The sequence below is a fragment of the Argopecten irradians genome, chromosome 2, assembly GCF_041381155.1.
Source record: "Argopecten irradians isolate NY chromosome 2, Ai_NY, whole genome shotgun sequence".
NCBI classification, from domain to species: Eukaryota; Metazoa; Mollusca; class Bivalvia; order Pectinida; family Pectinidae; genus Argopecten; species Argopecten irradians.
In genome coordinates this window covers 44,965,111-44,986,542 of record NC_091135.1, presented here as the reverse complement: position 1 = coordinate 44,986,542, position 21,432 = coordinate 44,965,111, and the positions used below count along the sequence as shown (strand labels likewise).

Here is a 21,432-nt window from a genome sequence, read left to right as displayed (position 1 = left end):
TTGGTCACTCTAAAACAAGAGCTGTTGGAGAACAGCAAAGCTCGCCTATTCAGAAGAAGTTGATGTTCAAGTATTTACTAATTAAACATGGAAATATGACAAATTAACAGACTCAAAAACCCCCTAAATGGCCCCAAATTGGTTGTATTATCACGTTCAGCATCCATACACATTAGGAAAATAAAATCATAAACATTTATGATGACTTAAGCTTAAACAATAGACAAAATAGAAACTTGCTCAAAAACTTTTAACATGGAAATATGACAAATTAACAGACTCAAAAAAAAACCTAAAGGGGCCCAAATTGTATTATCACGTTCAGCATCCATACACATTAGGAAAATAAAATCATAAACATTTATGATGACTTAAGCTTAAAAAATTGACGAAACAGAAACTTGCTCAAAAACTTAAACGTGAAATGGGACGCCAACGCTGACGCCGACGCCGGGGTGACAACATTAGCTCCCCCTATTCTCGAATAAGCGAGCTAACAATAGACAAATTAGAAACTTGCTCAAAAACTTTAACATGGAAATATAACAGACTCAAAAAAAACCTAAAGGGCCCCAAATTGGTTGTATTATCACGTTCAGCATCCATACACATTAGGAAAATAAAACCATAAACATTTATGATGTCTTAAGCTTAAACAATAGACTAAATAGAAACTTGCTCAAAAACTTTAACATGGAAATATGACAAATTAACAGACTCAAAAAAACCTAAAGGGCCCCAAATTGGTTGTATTATCACGTTCAGCATCCATACACATTAGGAAAATAAAATCATAAACATTTATGATGACTTATGCTTAAACAATTGACAAAATAGAAACTTGCTCAAAAACTTTAACATGGAAATATGACAAATTAACAGACTCAAAAAAACCTAAAGGGCCCCAAATTGGTTGTCCTATCACGTTCAGCATCCATACACATTAGGAAAATAAAATCATAAACGTTTATGATGACTTAAGCTTAAACAATTGACGAAACAGAAACTTGCTCAAAAACTTTAACGTGAAATGGGACGCCAACGCTGATGCCAAAGTCGACGCCGGGGTGACAACATTAGCTCCCCCTATTCTTCGAATAGGCGAGCTAAAAATGTCCAACACATGAAAACTTGGACTCTGTTGTCCAGAGGGAGAGAGTTATAATACTAAAAATGTCCAACACATGAACAACTTGGACACTGTTGTCCAGAGGGAGAGAGTTATAATGGTAAAAATTTCCAACACATGAACAACTTGGACACTGTTGTCCAGAGGGATAGAGTTATAATGGTAAAAATGTCCAACACATGAACAACTTGGACACTGTTGACCAGAGGGGGAGAGTTATAATGGTAAAAATGTCCAACACATGAACAACTTGGACACTGTTGCCCAGAGGGAGAGGGTTACTGGTAAAATTGTCCAACACATGAACAACTTGGACACTGTTGTCCAGAGGGGGAGAGTTATAATGGTAAAAATGTCCAACACATGTACAACTTGGACGCTGTTGCCCAGAGGTGGAGGGTTACCGGTAAAATTGTCCAACACATGAACAACTTGGACACTGTTGCCCAGAGGTAGAGGGTTACCGGTAAAAATGTCCAACACATGAACAACTTGGACACTGTTGTCAAGAGGTGGAGGGTTACCGGTAAAAATGTCCAACACATGAACAACTTGGACACTGTTGTCCAGAGGGAGAGAGTTATAATGGTAAAAATGTCCAACACATGAACAACTTGGACACTGTTGTCCAGAGGGAGAGAGTTATAATGGTAAAAATGTCCAACACATGAACAACTTGGACACTGTTGCCCAGAGGGAGAGGGTTACTGGTAAAATTGTCCAACACATGAACAACTTGGACACTGTTGTCCAGAGGGGGAGAGTTATAATGGTAAAAATGTCCAACACATGTACAACTTGGACGCTGTTGCCCAGAGGTGGAGGGTTACCGGTAAAATTGTCCCATACATGAACAACTTGGACACTGTTGCCCAGAGGTGGAGGGTTACCGGTAAAAATGTCCAACACATGAACAACTTGGACACTGTTGTCAAGAGGTGGAGGGTTACCGGTAAAAATGTCCAACACATGAACAACTTGGACACTGTTGCCCAGAGGGAGAGGGTTACTGGTAAAATTGTCAAAAACCTAACAACTTAGATACTAAACAATCCCCTTCCTTAGGAAAAGTTAAAAAAAAGTCTTTAGGAAATATTAATGTCAATCTCTAAAGATATTGCTTGGGGTCAAAGAAGTAATATCAACAGGATTTTCCAGATGACACAGGATCCAATCAAACGTAAATCTGTTGGATACGAATTACTTCAAATGGTAAATATGGGACAAGAGCTGTTGGAGAACAGCAAAGCTCACCTATTCAGAAGACGTTGATGTTCAAGTATTTACTATTTAAACATGGAAATACGAAAAATTAACAGACTCAAAAAACCTAAAGGGCCCCAAATTGGTTGTATTATCACGTTCAGCATCCATACACATTAGGAAAATAAAATCATAAACATTTATGATGACTTATGCTTAAACAATTGACTAAATAGAAACTTGCTCAAAAACTTTAACATGGAAATATGACAAATTAACAGACTCAAAAAAAACCTAAAGGGCCCCAAATTGGTTGTATTATCACGTTCAGCATCCATACACATTAGGAAAATAAAATCATAAACATTTATGATGACTTATGCTTAAACAATTGACAAAATAGAAACTTGCTCAAAAACTTTAACATGGAAATATGACAAATTAACAGACTCAAAAAAACCTAAAGGGCCCCAAATTGGTTGTCCTATCACGTTCAGCATCCATACACATTAGGAAAATAAAATCATAAACGTTTATGATGACTTAAGCTTAAACAATTGACGAAACAGAAACTTGCTCAAAAACTTTAACGTGAAATGGGACGCCAACGCTGACGCCGACGCCGACGCTGGGGTGAATAGGCGAGCTAATGAGTACTCAAATTCTAGTCATTAATATGTGCCAATTGTATTTTGATTTTGGATGCATTAGCAATATTTTGTATGCCCTAGACAAGCAGGTTGAGTCTCTGTAACACCATGTTATATCATGAGACTTTGTATCCGGACGCCATTAATAGTGAAAATTTGCTGAGCGTTGTTCTGTATATTTCAGGTTCTCTCGCACTCTAACCACACCTGTAAGAATAACTTTAAAAGTATTTGTTGAAAACTATGAGCAGAATAGTTTAACATCTGCAGCGCAACAGAACAGGTTCGTAACTAAAAGTCAAATTTGTGAAACTGCATATAAAATATCTAGATGTTCATCAGAGCGCACTAGTTCATCTGACACCTGAGCAAAATATCTATACCGTGAAATTTTTCCTTTCTCAAATAATAATTTGAATAGCAGGTAGGCACTTGATGGCCTCATAAAAGTTAGGTTTTTGTTGAATTACGACTTATAGAGAATATTATATTAAGTTTATGAGCTTGTTTTATGCAGTTTATAAACCTTGATTCAGTCATATAGATGCAATTTCATTTACCTGATACATTTAATCTCTGACCAGAAGAAGACATATCTCGGATAAATACTTAGATAGGCATTTGAAATTCATATTAATTTAAAATATTAGATGATTTACTTTACAGACCACCTGAAGGTTAAGTGCAAAAAAAAATAATAAAAATAAAAAAAATTTCGGTTTCATTCATAAGGTCACAATATATGTCCACAATTCTGCGTTAGAGTTATTTCCCTTACAAAAAAATATCGTTTTACTTCTGATGGTTATCTCCCCTGTCAACAACTCCTCACTATACTTACAAAAAAGATTAAATGACAGTCATTTCCCTTTTAGAATATATATAATTATGCAATTATTTAAATTAATTTGTATAAGGAGTATACAGTAATATGATACATATTATGTCATCGTGTTTGTTTTGTGTGTCTTGATAAAGGGGCAGATCGCATCAAAAATTTGACATTTTTTGTCCAGACGGTTGGAATTACCTCTTTCTTCCATATTTATCATTTGAAGTGATTCGTACCCTTACGTTTGATGGATCCCTTGTCATCTCGAAAATCCTGTTGATATTACTTCTTTGACCCTAATTATACAATTAGAGAAATAATGATCTAGTCTATGGCATTGACAGTTATCTAATGATACATTGATAACAGTAATGAACACACACCGATCCACATTCCATGGCTAGGGAAAACAGAAATATGTAAGGTAATGTATGACACATTTTATATTTCTCCCTAAAGACTACTGTTTACCAACTTATTTCAATATGTAATACAATAATGAACAAGCTTGATAGAAGAAAAGAAGCAAGGTTAGTGTTTTGTGATATCAGTACAGCATTTGACAGGGTTTGGCATGACGGACTTATATATAAATGATAATACATTGTATTTTAAAATGGCTTTCTAATTATTCTTCAATTGATAGGCAGCAAAGAGTAATTATTGATGGATATAAATCAATATGGAAAGCTGTAAGAGCCGGAGTACCTCAAGGCTCAGTACTTGGACAATATTTATTTCTCATATATAAATGATTTGGAAAATGAAATTCATTCAAATGTCAATTTTTTCGCAGATGATACTTCCCTTTTTGTACTTATAGATAACGATCAGGTAGCTGCAGCTGAAATACTAAATAATGATTTTAATAGAATATCTATATGGGCGAATAAATGAGGAATTCTTTTTAACCCAAATAAAAAAGAAGCACTTTTAATTTCAAATAAACATAATGCTGATATACTTCATCCTGACCTTGTTTTCATGAATAATACTGTAACCAATGTAAATAAACATAAACACCTTGGAATTATTTTGATTAGTCATGGGACATGGTCTAACCATATCAATTTTAAATTTGAAAATACCTACAAAAATAAATGTGTTAAGATCACTTAAGGTTAATCTTGATAGGAAAACATTAGAAATTCTATACAAATCATATATACACCCCAATCTTGAATATGCAAGTGTTGTATGGAATAATTACAATCAAACGGAATCCGAACTTTTAAAATCTATCCAACTTGATGCTGCTAGAGTCATCTCTGGTTTACGCAAGAGATACTAGTTATACTGTTACCTACAATGAACTTGGTGGGCACTCTAAAAAACCATAGAATTGATCAACAACATATGTTATTTTTTAAAATCATAATCATGAAACCCCTGACTATCTACTTGAACACATTATACCTTTTATTATTGGTCATAGTCAAGTGTCTCATGATGTAAGACATCAACGTATATTTCAAACCTCCATTTGTAGATCTTGCATGTATTTTAAAAGTTTTTATCCTTATATGATGTCTTGGTGGAATTAAACCTGACTGTGTCTTCTATGATATGGGTTCAATAAGCGAATTCAAAAGGAGCCTTACCCGTCATGCCATCCCCGTCAATGTTGATGATAAATGCACTGATGCTTTTAAGTATGGTGGAACTAGGTATTTTTATATTATGTGTCAACTTCGTAATCAAGCAAGTCAGCTGAATTCTGATCTCTATAAAGACCATCATCCTGTATTTGTGAATACTCTACTGAAGATGTTGATCACTTCTTTCTCATCTTCCCTAGATATGCAGTCCAACGTGAAAGCTTGTTAACTTGTCTGTCTCATTTACAACTTGACATCCAATTAACTTTCTTAACATTTACATATGAGTGTTGACATTCTAACAAAGGGAAGTTATCGCCTTAGCCATGAGATAAATTCAAACCTGTGTGCCTGTGTCCAAACCTTTATTCATCTGGCAGACTTTGAGCCCACCATAACTATTATATTAACATAATAACAGTCATACCTCTCTTAGTTGTAAAACATCGAGTACATGTATAGAAAACATAAATATACACACAATTTATATACACTGGTATATAAAGGGAACAACCAACTAAAGATTGAGCCCAGGATAGAATTTTAACCCGGCCGCTGATTGGCTGGCTAATTATGAATTTCAAAAGTAAAAATGTTTTCTGACAGGTAATTATTCCTAGATAACCATGAAATGAATTTGGAAATTCATATTAAGATTTAGGTTCAAAATATCAATTTTGATAATGAATAGGTAAAAATATTAGAATTTCAGGATTTTTTAGTGCAAAATGCGCCTGATTTCAATATAGCTACCCTGGTTGGAGTTTGAACAGAAGGACCCAAACTTTTTTTCTATCTAGTGTTATATGAGAACCTAGACTGTAATTATAGAACACAATAGCTAACTAATATTCCTTTGTTTTAATAATACAGCACAAAACTTTAACAAAGTTTAACACTGTGGTCTATGTAAAATTATTTAGTTGGTTGCTCTCTATATGTGTATGTACATGTATGTGATATGAAGACTCCTCCAGTGCTTTCATACGACAGGGACCTGGCACGACTTTTTTAACTAACAGTATACATATATATACATTATAGAATCAAGGGTATGAACTCGCGGTCGAGAAAAACGGACCTATTAATTTAAAACCGTTATTATTTTAATAAATGGGTTCTATACAACATTGACGGATATCTTACCTTAAAGAGAGATAATTTATCTAAATTGGCCAAGTATTGACGAAGTTATGGCTTGATGAATCGAGAAATTTACGAAAAATATGCTAGGTAGACATTTCCCTGTCCGGTCGAAATGTCGCCTCGGCTCTCATGGGCACCTCAAAAACCCAGCCAAAATCACAAAATCTACGCTTGTGGTGGTAAACAGTACCCATAACTGTGTTCATACACAATCTCTTTTGGAGGTGTCATGACCCGTACATATATATTAAAATTTAGTTTTAATCAAGTTTTATCCTTTGTCTGTACAAAATTCTTTGACAGGAGTAGATCATAGGTAAACCCTTATAACACTCATATTTTTTATATTATAAACCCATTTTCTCCAATATTATAAATAATTCATATGCATATGCTTTAATATACTCCCTCAGTATGGCTCTTTCTCTGGACATTTCTGACTAGGACCAGTACTCAGCGGTAACAATATGGTCTTTATAGTACTGCCCGGTCACTAGGAATGGCTTGTGTGGGAGTGATATTGAGATATCCAAATTCAAATTACATTCAAATCAAAATCAACTATTTAAATCAAGGAACTGTATATATTGAACTGATATGACAGTGGCGTAGGAAGATGAAACGTCATGGGGGGGGGGGGGGGGCAAAGGTCCTCAATATTTTGTAAACTAACCCCCCCCCCCCTTACGAGAGGAGATTAATTCAACTCCCAAACATATAATATATGCTTTATGTACATTTTTCAAATATCACTAAATTTAATCTTTGTACACATTTATAGACAGTGGGGTCGCTAAAAGGAAATTAACGAAAACGCAAATTGGCCAAATTAGCGTGTGAGCGTCGAAGGCGCGAGATTTTTGTGTTTTGTTAGGGGTCTGAGGGTGACCCCCGGGATGAGTTTTATGTATTTTGATGATTTTGAGATCGCCCGAAAGCGCGAGATTTTGGTGTTTGGGGGGTCGGGGGTCTCCCCCGGGAAAAAAATTACGATTTAGAATGGCTTAGATGAGTTTTACGATGCATTTTGATGAATTTGTGAGCGCCCAAAGCGCGAGAATTTGGTGTTAGGGAGGTCCGGGGGTCTCCCCCGGGAAAAAAATACGATTTAGAATGGCTGAGATGAGTTTTACGATAAAGTTTAATGATTATAAAGCTTTCTTAACATGGTAATTTTTCGATTTAAAGCTACCTGCATTTAGAAATGATAATTGTGTCGTCATAACATTATGCAACCCTTCTCGATCTGAATATACCGGCTTCACACCATCGGCACATTGTTGTGTAACATAAAAAATGAATTAATTGTCTCGCTAAGACATATAAACAAATTGATCTTTTAAGAGACATTTTTCTAAATAGTACATAGAATCCCTTGGACATTTTTAGTCTAGTTTTTGTGTATTGAATTTTTACTATTTAAGGTCTGACAATATGTGCTTGAACGTTTTAGGAAATGCGCCGCGCAGCGGAAAATTTTCTAGAATGAAGTACGAAAAATGTGCAGGAGGACCCTTTTTTCTTTCAAATAAGCATTTTTAGAAAATTTCAGTCGGCGAAAATGGGGGGGCAAAAAGACATGTTTGCCCCCCCCCCGTCCTGGGGAACGGGGGGGCAGTTGCCCCCCCTGCCCCCCCCCCCCCCCCCCCCCCCCCCCCCCCGCTTCCTACGCCCCTGTATGAATCCATTATACATTTTACATTATGTAACTTATAATTATCTGGCTATACACTATCCACGTTTTAGCTATAAACAAAAACATGAACACATATATATATATACTTAACATGCTTTTTTAATGGTGTTTATACCTGCTCATTATCGGAGTGTTATCATAGAATAACTTACAAGTGTATCCTAAATATATATTTAATTTCAATATTATCTGGAAAATTACACATATTCATAATTATACGATTTTGAGATAAATTATTTTGAAATGAAATAAAATGACACATTTTGGTTGTGTTATTTTGCCTCTTTACTCTTTCTTCTTTACCTCAATCTAAAGGCAGTGAAAGGTTGTCCAATAAATGTTTCTTCAGTATCAGCCATCATCGGAAACTGTTTCCACAGGGATCGGTGACACAGTTACAGTGGCCTATAACACTGTCATTATTCAAACACATTATGTAAAATATTTAGCAATTTGATGGTAGTTTAGACCAGTGTTTGAGCAAAAAACTTGAATTCTAGCCATTATGTTAGACTTGTATTCTGGCGCGAGAAAAACTTTATGACCAGACTTGGGTAAACAAAGCGGCATGTCTCCCTACCGCCAGGGCAATACAAGTAAAGTGTAAACCGCTTCATTTTTGGGTATATACAATGTTTCGTTATTTTCACAAATGTGACCCGTGTACAATTGTTAACGTTCAAATTCACGTTCGAACGTGGTTTACAGTAGATAAATAATACTTAATTACTTTGCGAAGAGCCTATGGTCTCTAACAATATTGACCTTTTCAGTAAGATTGTATACAGTATTTGTTGGTACTTTATGTCGTGGTAAGGAACTTTAAAATCATTCGCGGTTAGTCGATGCCATAGTACTTTAATGTATAATGCATAATTTGGTTACTTTGATATCCGTGGTTCAGGGTTTCTACACAGCGACAATTTTATACAGCGTATAACAATAAAAACAATCATCTCAACTTGACACATCATTTAATAAGGTAGCTTTAATAGGATAAACTATATCCATCAATGAATGTTTTATATCAAAGACAAATCGTCGATAGAAATAATAAATAATTAATTAACACAGTCCATTGTATAGCTGTCTAAACAAGAACACAATAGGTTTCGTAAACAAAGTTGATATTGACTTAATGTACCAAACTTTCTTGCATGGTCAACGGTACAATACAGTAATATGCATTTTGTGTCTGTGATAATGTCAGACACATATGTATGTAGGCAGATCTAACTTATTCAAGAAGACATTAATTCGAAGCAGGGGATCTACAAGAAACGTGTATGATTTGCCTTCACACAGAAACTATGCAGATAAATATGGGTTATACAATTTACAGGATATATTTTAAGACATTTTACACTTAATAAATTACAGATATCTCGTTACTGTTTATTTTAGGAAACTAATAAAACTGAATTCGATAACCGCTGAAAGGCATTCTTCTGAAACTGCCAATTTTTCAAGTAAACACTGTCACAACTGTAATATTTAAAAACGTATAAAACATCAGGCGCCGTATTAATTAAAACACGAATATCAGTCGGATGGTATTTAGTTTCTCACTTTTAACCACGTGCAAACGTCCGTATATTTGACTCATTGGTATAATCACAGACATATATATCTAATATATTTTTCTGCTATCAAATGCGTACGTCTGTGCTGCAGGGAGGGCGCAAGAATTGTACCTGTTCTAATTCTTTATTTGTTTTACGTTTTAGGGCTATTTGATGCCCTCCTAGACACATATGACAATACAATTTCTTTCATACCTACGGGTGTAATACTGGCTGGTCCAGGGCAATACACTCATGCCGCCTGAGGTTGTATTGCATGCTACCCATGCAATAAAGCCTCGTTACGTCACGGCGTCAACAAAATTTCTATTTCCTCGGTAAAATTTTTACATTTTTTCCCCACAAATATGACTGGTTTTATTATAAATATGCAAACAAGAGCATTTGTGTTGAAAATATCACGTAATTTTTCATGTATAGAAAATTGACTTCCAGTCGTTGATTTTTTTCGAATTTGTTTGAAAATGGCGGGATATTATCGTTGTAAAATTGAAATAAAACGTCAAAGTATGAAAGAAAAATACTCTTTCATAAGTGGATATGAAGGATAGGGATATTCTACCCTCGGGATCACAAAATGTTGCAAAACCCTCAGCAAGCCTCGGGTTTTACTACATTTTGTGACCCTCGGGTAGAATATCCCTATCCTCCATATCCACATATGAAAGAGTCTTACCTATTGTTCGCTTAGACACTCCCAGAATTGTTCTCCGACAATCAGATGTTCTGTAGATTTAGGCGAGATGAGTGACCGTACACACATAAAACGTAACTATGGAATTCACCGAACATTCCTGAGTAAAGTCCCCCGGTCGTAGCCCCGACCAGCGATTCATACTGTTGTGTATTACCGTTACAATGCTTGAACACATCTTTTGTTTTGATTTCAAATAACATTCAATTGGATCTATTAAAAAACTCTTTATTGTTAATTTGAAATCCGTCACCTATGACGAAAAATCTTTTCGAGGCGTGAACTAGTAGTACTGCGTTTGTATATACGTCATTGCGTTTACGCTTATTTGAACACAACTCCCCTCCCGTTAACTATATAGGGGCATATATAAATTATGGTGGCTGATTACGGCCATCTCGTGTTGTTGTGTTGTCGCCTTGTCGAGTTGTCGCGGTCTCAAACTGCGACAACCCGAGATTTAACAGTTAAAATGTCGACTTGTCGCGTTTTCGAACCGCGACAAGTCGACAACACGACAACACGACAAGTCGACAACACGACAAGTCGACATTTCAAACACGCTAATTAGCGCGTACAGAATCTCGTGTTGTCGTGGTAAAATGTCGACTTGTCGTGTTGTCGAGTTGTCGACTTGTCGTGTTGTCGCCTTGTCGTGTTGTCGACTTGTCGTCTTGTCGAGTTGTCGACTTGTCGCCTTCCTGTTACACATGCGCAAACAATGGATAACACTCGCAATATTGGATTGCTTATGAAAATAATTGTGTGCATGTGGCTGTAGCTAGATGAAGATATTTGTTAGCAATTTCTTTACCAAGAGTTGTCAAAGTATTTTTTCTCTGAACTATGAATTTCAATAATTTGTTTATTATATGATAATCGTGTAATAATGGTCTGATTAGTAAGCAGTAATCGTCATCTGTTAATTTTAAGGTCACTTGAACCGCTAAGGCCTTATAGTTCGAAGGCCCGTTAATCCGAAAATTAGAAAATATTGCAATTATGTAGTTGTTTTACTTCATGTAAATTTATAGTTTGACATGTTTTCAATAAATTGTGATAAATACATTTTTCGGGAATTCTTAAAAATTATTTAACTGCAAACTTCTATGGACGGCAAGTTGTGATTTCTTCAATGAGCATTGCATGATAAAAAATAAATCAAAATTATAAAAAAAAATCATAAAGAGATACAAAATATCTTACATTTTATAAGATGTCACATAAATATACATTTTATGAATTATCTTACAAACATACGCCTAATGTAAAGCTTATGTGTACTGCAATTTGATTGCATTAGGGATAACATGGCTGCATGAATGGATGATATATATCACCAATTCTAACCTGCCTACATGTTTGAAATATGTATTTCACGACTTATTTTTGTGTTTCCTGCTTCCTTTTACTTGTTTATTCTCTCCTTTTTCAATGATGAAAATGGTTCGCATAATGGTAATTTCAGGGAAACTAATAACCAGGATTGCAGTGTAAATATACACTCTTTCATATCGGATACGTTTACGTACATGTATTGCAAGATTATGTTTTTTTCACAATTTCATTTCGTTTTTTGTCGGTGACCCTACGTTACATTTGTGATAATTGTAGCGTAGTGCAGTGCAATCATCCGTGGGTCACATAGAGATGATGTCAATCTAGAGTTACACATATCTTAGCAAGTTTACTACTGAGTCTTGTAATTAAGTCTGTACATTAATTCCAACTTATTAAGTTATCGGAACGGTTCTATCAAATTACTTTCCGACATTATGGGCCTTAGGTTTATCTAGGACTAACGGTCGTTCGGACTAACGGTTGTCAAAAGGAAAATCATTCAGATTAACAGGCCTTCGGACTATTAAGGATTTCCGTTTGCAGGTGGTCACCCAGGCACAGTGGTGACCTATCGAAATCACTTTTATTTGTCGTCTATCACCATTTAAATTCATTTTTGTATATATTTTTGTCACAATTGAAGTAATTGTTTCGATCACCTTTCAACTGGTCCGAATTCAACAAGCCTGTTAATCAAACTTTGTAACTGTTAGGGTAATCATTAGGATAAGTTGAGGTGTAAAAATCAAGCGGCTGATCTCAACAGGGTAACAGATCTACATATTTGAAAAATCTTATAATGTTGCCACGCCTAGGAATCAAAGTTCAATATACGCTATTCGGATAATATATACATGTACCTACATCATAGATGATGTATGACGGCTGGGAACATTTTGTTTTATTAATTACCCGATTTTATGTGTTGATTAATTAAGTTATATGTGTCGTAACTAGGCATGCATTTTTTTCTTCAAGAAACTATTGAAAACCATCAGGTTCTTTTAAGGTGTGATAATCATTCAAATGGTCAGAAAACCATGTACGATGCCTTGTAAACATTATTTACAAGTCAGAATTTATGTCTTGTGTATGTTAAGATAAATGCATACCTGCAGTAATCACTTTATAATTTCTTATTACTTTATAAAAATGTTAAATGAAGTTGTAGACCACATCTTGGCTTCATAGCCTGACCGCATATGTACTGTCAAAATCATTTTCAGTTCTTATTCATACTTGTAAATGTAATTTTCGAAAGGTTGATGGTGAATAAAATATCCAAAAGCTCTTGATTCGTGAGTATGAAAATTACGGCACATACATACAGCTTTTAAGACCAACTACCTTTCCGAAACGAAGAATTCAATTAGCGTTTGCTTCTTAATTGTTTTTATTTTCGTGATATGAATTAACAAAATAGTAGCACATCTAAAATTAAAAACAAAATCAATTTTTTTTCTTATATTGGTGATCCAATATAGACACAGGATTAATTGTCTACATGTAGATGGCGACCCAATGATTTGGACCCACCAGAGTGTCATGCATAGACTATTTTGGACGTTTTATGAGTTTAAATACAAAAATCGGTAAAATCGTAATCTACATGGTGATATATATATTGAGAAGGATGGATAGATCCCGAGACAAACAAAACGTAGTCCACCTATATGAAGTTTTAGCGGTTAAAATCATATTTATAGTAAATCTTCACAAAAACGGTTACTACCGTTGGTAAGAGCAATAATTTCCTTTTCAAAATCCTACACAACTATTCAAAGTGCTGTCACTAAGACGAAATCAGCCGAAAAATTATGCAAATATTATAAGCCGGATTTGATCTTCATTATATAAATGTTTGCACATTATATAAAGAAGGTTGCACATCATATAAAGAAGTGTGTACAGAATTTAAAGAAATTTGTACCGAATATAAAGTTTAATTTTAGCTACATAATATAAAGGAAAAGGCATCGAATATCTCGATATAACGACGGAGCATAATGGTAAATGTATCAAATATAACACAGGAATTACCGAATATATAGACAAAAGCACTGCAGATATACATGCATAAGGATGTATATATGTTGTTGTTGTCCCGCCCTGGTAGAATAAATAATAACCCAGACCGTAGCCCGAGGTCATTATTTTAAATTATACCAGGGCGGTATAACACCATATGAACCGAAACTGAGGTCCTTATTTTTTATACTAGATATTATTTTCTTTGGCAAGTATCAAAGCATTCTCTAATGTGCATGTTACTTACAAGAAAAAACATCGACCATAGGACACCACCCTGAAGAACTCAATGTTTGCGTAATGTAACTTGAGTTGCTTTTATTGACTTTGCACTCGGACCATATTAACACAGGTCAATTATACTTGGATGTATCATAATTAGCCAAGCCTCTCTTAACCACAAATTGATCGCTTTGAGAAAGATTATTATATAATTATGATATTCATTTCGTAAAATGAACACATGTTTTATGTATTAGGAATTTCTAGACCCAGAAATACTAATTGTGTACTTTTCTTTTGCAAGAGTTCCATTATATTAAATGTCTACTATGTCTACTGGAAGTATCTATGCTACAGCATTTGATTACTATTGTATGAATTACTGTAGTCAAAATGCACAATCAAACTTTCGAGGGTTAAATCTTGCTGTATTACAATAAACAAATTTTATAAATAAGAATATTAACATTATATACGTTGTGATGCATGCAGATGATCAAAATAGATGAACTAATTACCAGAAAGATGGGGCACAACACCTTATCTGTTCTATAACGCTTTGGACTAAATGAAAGTTTTAATGATTTTTTCTTATCGTTTTAAATCAAATTCTTTACTAGATCTTAAATTAAGGTTATTGTTTGATGTACTGCACACATAACCTATTACAGTAATTAGTAATAATAGATAATATTTCGTCTTATCATCCGTGTTCTCTTCAATTCTTCAAATTGAATAATAAGTTTTAACCGAGTAATAACACAATATTTTGTAAAGGAGATTTTACAATATTAAGTTAATATACATGTACATTTGTCCTCTCTGTTACTGTTCATTGTACAAACATTTTTGTTCTGTGTTCTGACAATATCCTTTGTTTTGTTAATATTCAATTAATCTAATATTATGATTTCCGTTAAGTATAATACATTTCAAAAGAGTTAACAATGGGGGAAATATAATTTTTTAACAATTTTGAACATCGAATATCTTACAAACACACCAAATATTCACAAGCACTGACTTCAGTTTTCTATATTCAAAGATAGTGGTTATTTCATATGATTTGCGCATGTGTAACAGGAAGGCGACAAGTCGACAACTCGACAACACGACAAGGCGACAACACGACAAGTCGACAACTCGACAACACGACAAGTCGACATTTTACCGCGACAACACGAGATTCTGTACGCGCTAATTAGCGTGTTTGAAATGTCGACTTGTCGTGTTGTCGACTTGTCGTCTTTTCGTGTTTGTCGACGTGTCGCGGTTCGAAAACGCGACAAGTCGACATTTTAACTGTTAAATCTCGGGTTGTCGCAGTTTGAGACCGCGACAACTCGACAAGGCGACAACACGACAAGGCGACAACACAACAACACGAGATGGCCGTAATCAGCCACCATAATAAATGTATTAGAATAACACACACACACTCACTCACACAAACATGCCATGACAAAAGTGTGAGAGGGGGAGAGAGAGTGTGTGTGTATGTTGGAGTAATGCAGAGAGGGATGGATTGGGGTGTAAAGAAATAATTATCTAGAATCTTTTGGAGTCGATGATATATTCGAAAACAGAATCAAAAATAATTTCGTAACACTGAAATTACAAGAGATCCGACCCCCCCCCCCCCCCCCCCCCCAGCCCTCTTAACATCTGATCGGGAGATCAGTTTCGGCATTTTCTGTCTTTTAAAATGATTCAGTCGTGTTTGGATGGTTATATACGATGCACTTTATTCCAAAAAGTACATTAACTTTTTTTATGTCGGTACAAAAATCAGTTGAAATTCTGCTGATTTTTCCGTTTTGTAAATCCCTGATATATGTTGGCAACTAAACAAATGTTTCTGGACTCGACGTGAAAACTACCAGGCCGTTTCGCGGAATTAGCTACTGGAAAATGCTCATGGATAAGTCTAATGTTCCGTGGCGCACATGTTTTTATAACAAGCCTCGAATAAGGAAAATCCCAAAACATCCCTAAAATTGTGTAAAATTGCGATCCCCCACCTCGTACAAGCGTTTTGCCTGCGGTACCGCCTGCACACGGTGTTATACCTGCGTTTGCCTCTGTGAGCAGGCGAGGAAGGCTGTGTTCTGTCCCCTAGCCGAGACGTACCATAGTCTGTAAAAGCGGTAGTTTCTGTTCCTGATTAGCGCTCAGCAAACATATGTAGTAGGACATCTGGTTGGTCTGTTGTCAGTATGATGTGACTATAAAAAGGGCAACAGTTCCATTATACAAGAAGACACAACATGAACATCTCAATCTCCCAAAACACACATCCGCACTTCATAATAGGACGTTAATTAATCAAACAAACAGTCAAATACATCTGGGGACATGCATACATTAATCCGACAGGGGTGCACGCGCTAGACATGTCAAATATACAAACACGACTCTGATTGGACAACGGTGAGACACAATACCCAATGATTTTTTGTTTGTTTAATTAGTTTAACGTCCTATTAACAGCCAGGGTCAAGTCAGAACGTGCCAGGTTTGTTGGTGGAGAAAAATCGGAATACCCGGAGAAAAACCGTTGACCAGCGGTCAGTACCTGGCAACTGCCCCACATGGGGTTCGAACCCTTATCACAGAAGTGGAGGGCTTGTGGTAATGTCGAGACATCTTACCCCTGACCACCGCGGCAATACCCAATAAAATGGATGTAAATATTACCGAGCGACAGATATATTATTTGAAAACATGGAGAAGGTTGCCCGTAAACACACGGGACATTTCAGTTACAAATACGGCACTTGGTCCGCACACAATAGTATTTTATGAGACAATGAAAACATTTGTTTTTGCTGCGTTTTTAATATCATACTGACAAAATTCACTAGTTCGTTAAGTAAAATAACGAAACATAATGGTTGATTTTTGACGTCATGTCGTAATGCATATATGAAGCAAGATAATCTTAAGTAGTAGCATGGTACATCGACATCGACGTCAATGATAGCAACATATGGGATTATCAATACATGATTACGTACAAATGTATGTCTGATGATGAAAATAGTCAATATTATCATTTTAAAGTACTCGTTTTAAGCTTCATTTTATCGATTGTAAGCCACGTAATGTAAGCATTACATTGCAATAGAATAATAATAAGTACCACAGTGAATAACATTAATATTAAATGGGACATCATTAAAACAGAGAACTGATGAGACAGAGATTAATTCCCGATGAAATTTTCCTATCACTTCTTAGCTGGGCATCCGACAGGATACGCAGCTATATTCAGCGCGATCGCGATTCTTTAAAAGGCCTAACATTTCTAAGTGACTTTCACCTCTCCCTACATATCATTACGCTAGTGTTATAAGTTCTCAAGTTTTGTATTTTAATCAAAACCGTGATTTTTAAAGTATAATGGTGATTTATGCAGATAAATGATGATGAATTTAAGTCCAAAGTATGTCAATATGCACCTTTTCTAACATAAAACACGTTTTAAAGCGTTCCCTTAAATCTGGCGTGATGATTCACGGTGACCAGGAATCCAAATGACCCCAAATCAGGCATTTAAATGAGAAAAGCTTTATAGCGATCCAATTAACTGAAATATAACACTTACAGGTGTTTATATATGAGGTTGTGAGTAGGAACACTGTGTTATCAATGTTTAATGACTATATATATATAGTTCAGTTGATAAGCAGAATTTCTCTAACACCAATTAAAAACAATTGGTTTTCTTTATTGAATTTGATTGAATAAATTTATTGCAATATTAATGATCATTTAAGTGAAATGCATGCAGTAGAAACACGAACCTAGTTTTTGCTTGTTTTTTATGATTTTACCGGTTTAATAATTATAAGACAAAAATCAAAAAACAAAAAAACAAAAACGACTTTGTCATATGTTGGAAATCGATATAAAATGCAGGAGCAGATTTCTTATATGATACTGATTACGATCATGTATAAACCTATTGTGGAAGTAATTTTAGATATAGATATTGAAAAGAAAGCCAACAATCCGCTTCATTAACCATTAATGTCTATAGTTGTCTGTCTAATACACAGCTAAAGACTATAGCTAAATTCATAGGCGTACTTCTGGAAAGCACGGAAAGTTGTATTTTTTTTAAAACTGTCAGTCATTTACTTTCTTTTGAAAAACGAATGTTTGTTTCGTTCAAATATATAGACATATAATATAATTGTATATTTTACTATACGTTTTAGTTTTTAATTTTCCTGATTTATTAATCACCGTCATTGACTCATCTTGACAATTTTGTTTTGTAGTTATATACAGTCATATAATTAAAACTGATGTTTTGAAATAAATGTTGAATCATGAATGCATAAACTGCTATCCACATGGATGGATCAATCAAATTAATCAATCAGTCAATCAATTGCCCTTAATGCTCCGCCATATTTGAAAATACAGACTTTGAGAGTGAAATTGTTTAAATCAATATAAACACAATTTCGTATGAAAAGAGATTCCTTTACATTGACATTATCCATTTTAAACTCAGATTAAATGGCAAATATAAAAAATAAGTCGTATGAGAAGAACTCTATAAGAACAAATTTACTTACAGTATTTCCTTATCAGGATATGTTTTGATGAAGTGGGTAATTTTATCCGAAATACGCATAATCTCTCAAGGATGGTGCCCTGAAGGGTTGCAATCACCCCGAATTCCTCTGTTAAAATTTACAAGTATGTTCGCGATAATATCGTAGGAGATCGAAAGGCAATTGTCAATTAGCTTCGCTCTCTAAAATTGAAAACAAATCTGTTCCAATGACCTTATAATACCAAGGGATGACTGCGTTTTTAATACCACATAGAAACAACAACAATGTGTATTATCGCTATGTTTGGAAACCCAGCTGCAAGTAGACTACAAATTTGATTTATCTTAGATATTTTCTTCAATCATTTACACTTAGAGAAAGATGTCATACTAAGAAAAATCTTAACAAAAACATTTCCGTTTTCTATTTTACAAATAATCATCACAGTAAAGAAAACCCCTCTGTTCCGTTATAAATAGATGACGTTTCGACGGTCTTAATCCGAACTGCGCAAAATATCTCAGGGATGTTTAACTGAATATTTAATAAATGTATACTTCTTCGTATTTGTGAGCTTCGGGTTCCTTCAATTTCCAAGTTTAATCTATGTAAAAATAATAAGATTTTGATAGGATATGTAACTTGAATATATATATTAAAAATAGTGCTCTCGTCCTTGTGCAAAGCTACGCAATTATATGATTTTTTCTAGGCATTAAGAATATTGATAGAAATGCGAAGAACAAGCTAGTGTATTTAAGTATAATCCAACAATAACAACAAAAACATAAAACAAATTATATACCGTAGGGTGTAACAGTATATTTTCGTGTAGCTAGGACCCTCTTTTTTCCCTTGTGATTTGAATTGTTAAGGAGAGGTAATATGGAACATTCACTGGCTGCACAACTTCTTGATTCCATGATTTATTGAGGCTTCAATCGGTCAATCAATATTTATAATTGGAACTGCGGTTTTGTTATTATCTCGACGTTTAAAAGGACGGATCTGTTTTGCTGACCATACTATCGATAGTTAAAGGCGACTGAAATCCATCATCATCAGATTGTGGGCTATTAAAATCACCTTTCGTCTGTGGTCCGTCCTTCCGTCCGTTAACGATTCCTGTTAACGCTATTTTTCAGTATTGAAGGTATCTTTCTCAGATTTCATATGTAAATTGCCCTAGTCGGTCAACAAGATGGCCGACAGACTGCCATCTTCGATATTGTAAATTGAAGTTTATTGCCATAATTTCTCAGAAAGTACCAAATGGGACTTTCTCAAATGTATATGTTCCACATAGGTCCTTGGTCCCCGACAGGCTACTATCTTGAATTTTGATAGCTTAGGTTTGAAGAGCACGGATGTCAGGCAGACCATTCTTTGGTGGGCGCCAATATGTCTGTGGGATATATCGTGGGGTGAATGTGTGGGTAGTTCGAGACTGCAGTAAACAAATGTTTTTGCTTCCTATAATAGCCGGAACCAAACAAGCGTCCTCCTTTGATACCAAAACGATTATTCAACAGATCACACAGAGCGGTATGATAATATGATCGCATTGGTTAAACACCAAAGAATATGACCAAAATAAATCTGTAGAACTTTTTGTGTTACTTTGTGTTATATCGTTTTGATAACTTTACTACATTGTACGATACAATAATCGATACTCTTGATCATAGTGAAAGCGGGGCTTTCCGTAGTAGGCGCGTAGCTTTGATTTAACGATATCGTGGTTAAGACGTAATCGTCGTAGTTCAAGCGCAAGCGATCGTAGTTCAAACGCCAGACCAGCGTAGGAAGTATTGCATCATAGTTTTGACGACCAAGTCACGTGAGTCCTACATTGTACGTTTCTACTAAGCTGCACCCGCTGCCACTACGCTCCGTCTACGACCTTGTGTTACGGTCACATAAACAGTGTTGTGCTAAAAGTCGTTCACATTTTTATGACGTCGCGTCGTTCAATACCCAGAAGTAATTACAGTTTTCTTTCCTTGTGATTCAAAAATTGGTACTAGAATCGGAACTCTTTTGTGTTGTGCTAGATGAAGTGCGGGGGTTATCAACAATCATGAAGGATGGTTCGCCGGGAATATAGACATTGGCTGAAAAGGAACAAGTAGTATGATTGAAAGAAGGCGGTAGGAAAGTTGTAGATATTGCCAAAATTGTATGATTTTCTCATTCTACCATCAATAAGTTTTTAAGGAATTTTAAAGAAAGAGAAAGTGTTGAAAATAAGGAGCGAAGCGGGCGACCCAGATTAACATGTGAACAGGGGGATCGACAACTTTTTCGCATAGTAAAACAAGATCGTCGGCAAACATTGACGGATTTATCTACACAATTTAATTCATTTACTCCTGTTAAAGTTTCAAAACGTACTGTACAGAAAAAGATTACATTTTGAGGGTTATTCCAGGCGGTTTGTATGTAAGACGTTGACGATATCGGCAGTTAAAAGAAAAAAAGGGTTGAGTGGTGCCGTGGACATAAAAATTACACAATTTATTTCTGTAATATTCTCTGACGAGACACAATAGGTACTGATCAAAAAGTGTACGTGTGGAGAAAAGCCGACGAGAAATGACGTCCCGAGTGTTTGGGGATCAGGACTGTATAGGTCACGGTAGTACCCATGTGTCGGTGTCGTTTTGGGGGCGTGTTTGTGCCTCCGGAGTAGGTGTTGAGACAAATAGAAGGAAATTTAAATACAGATAAGTACATTCA

The 21,432-nt window shown here is 35.3% G+C and overlaps 1 protein-coding gene across 2 annotated transcripts in view; it reads right to left on the bottom strand.

Annotated features, from left to right (window-relative positions):
- LOC138315649 (uncharacterized) overlaps positions 1-21,432 on the bottom strand; it is a 44,391-nt gene that overhangs the window by 19,745 nt on the left and 3,214 nt on the right. The window contains exon 2 of one of the 2 annotated variants that reach the window (XM_069256829.1): positions 16,192-16,347. The exons of the other annotated variant lie outside the window; for it this stretch is intronic. The gene's annotated coding sequence lies outside the window, so the exon portion shown is untranslated. The remainder of the gene's footprint in view (positions 1-16,191; positions 16,348-21,432) is intronic. 2 annotated transcript variants of the gene reach the window in all.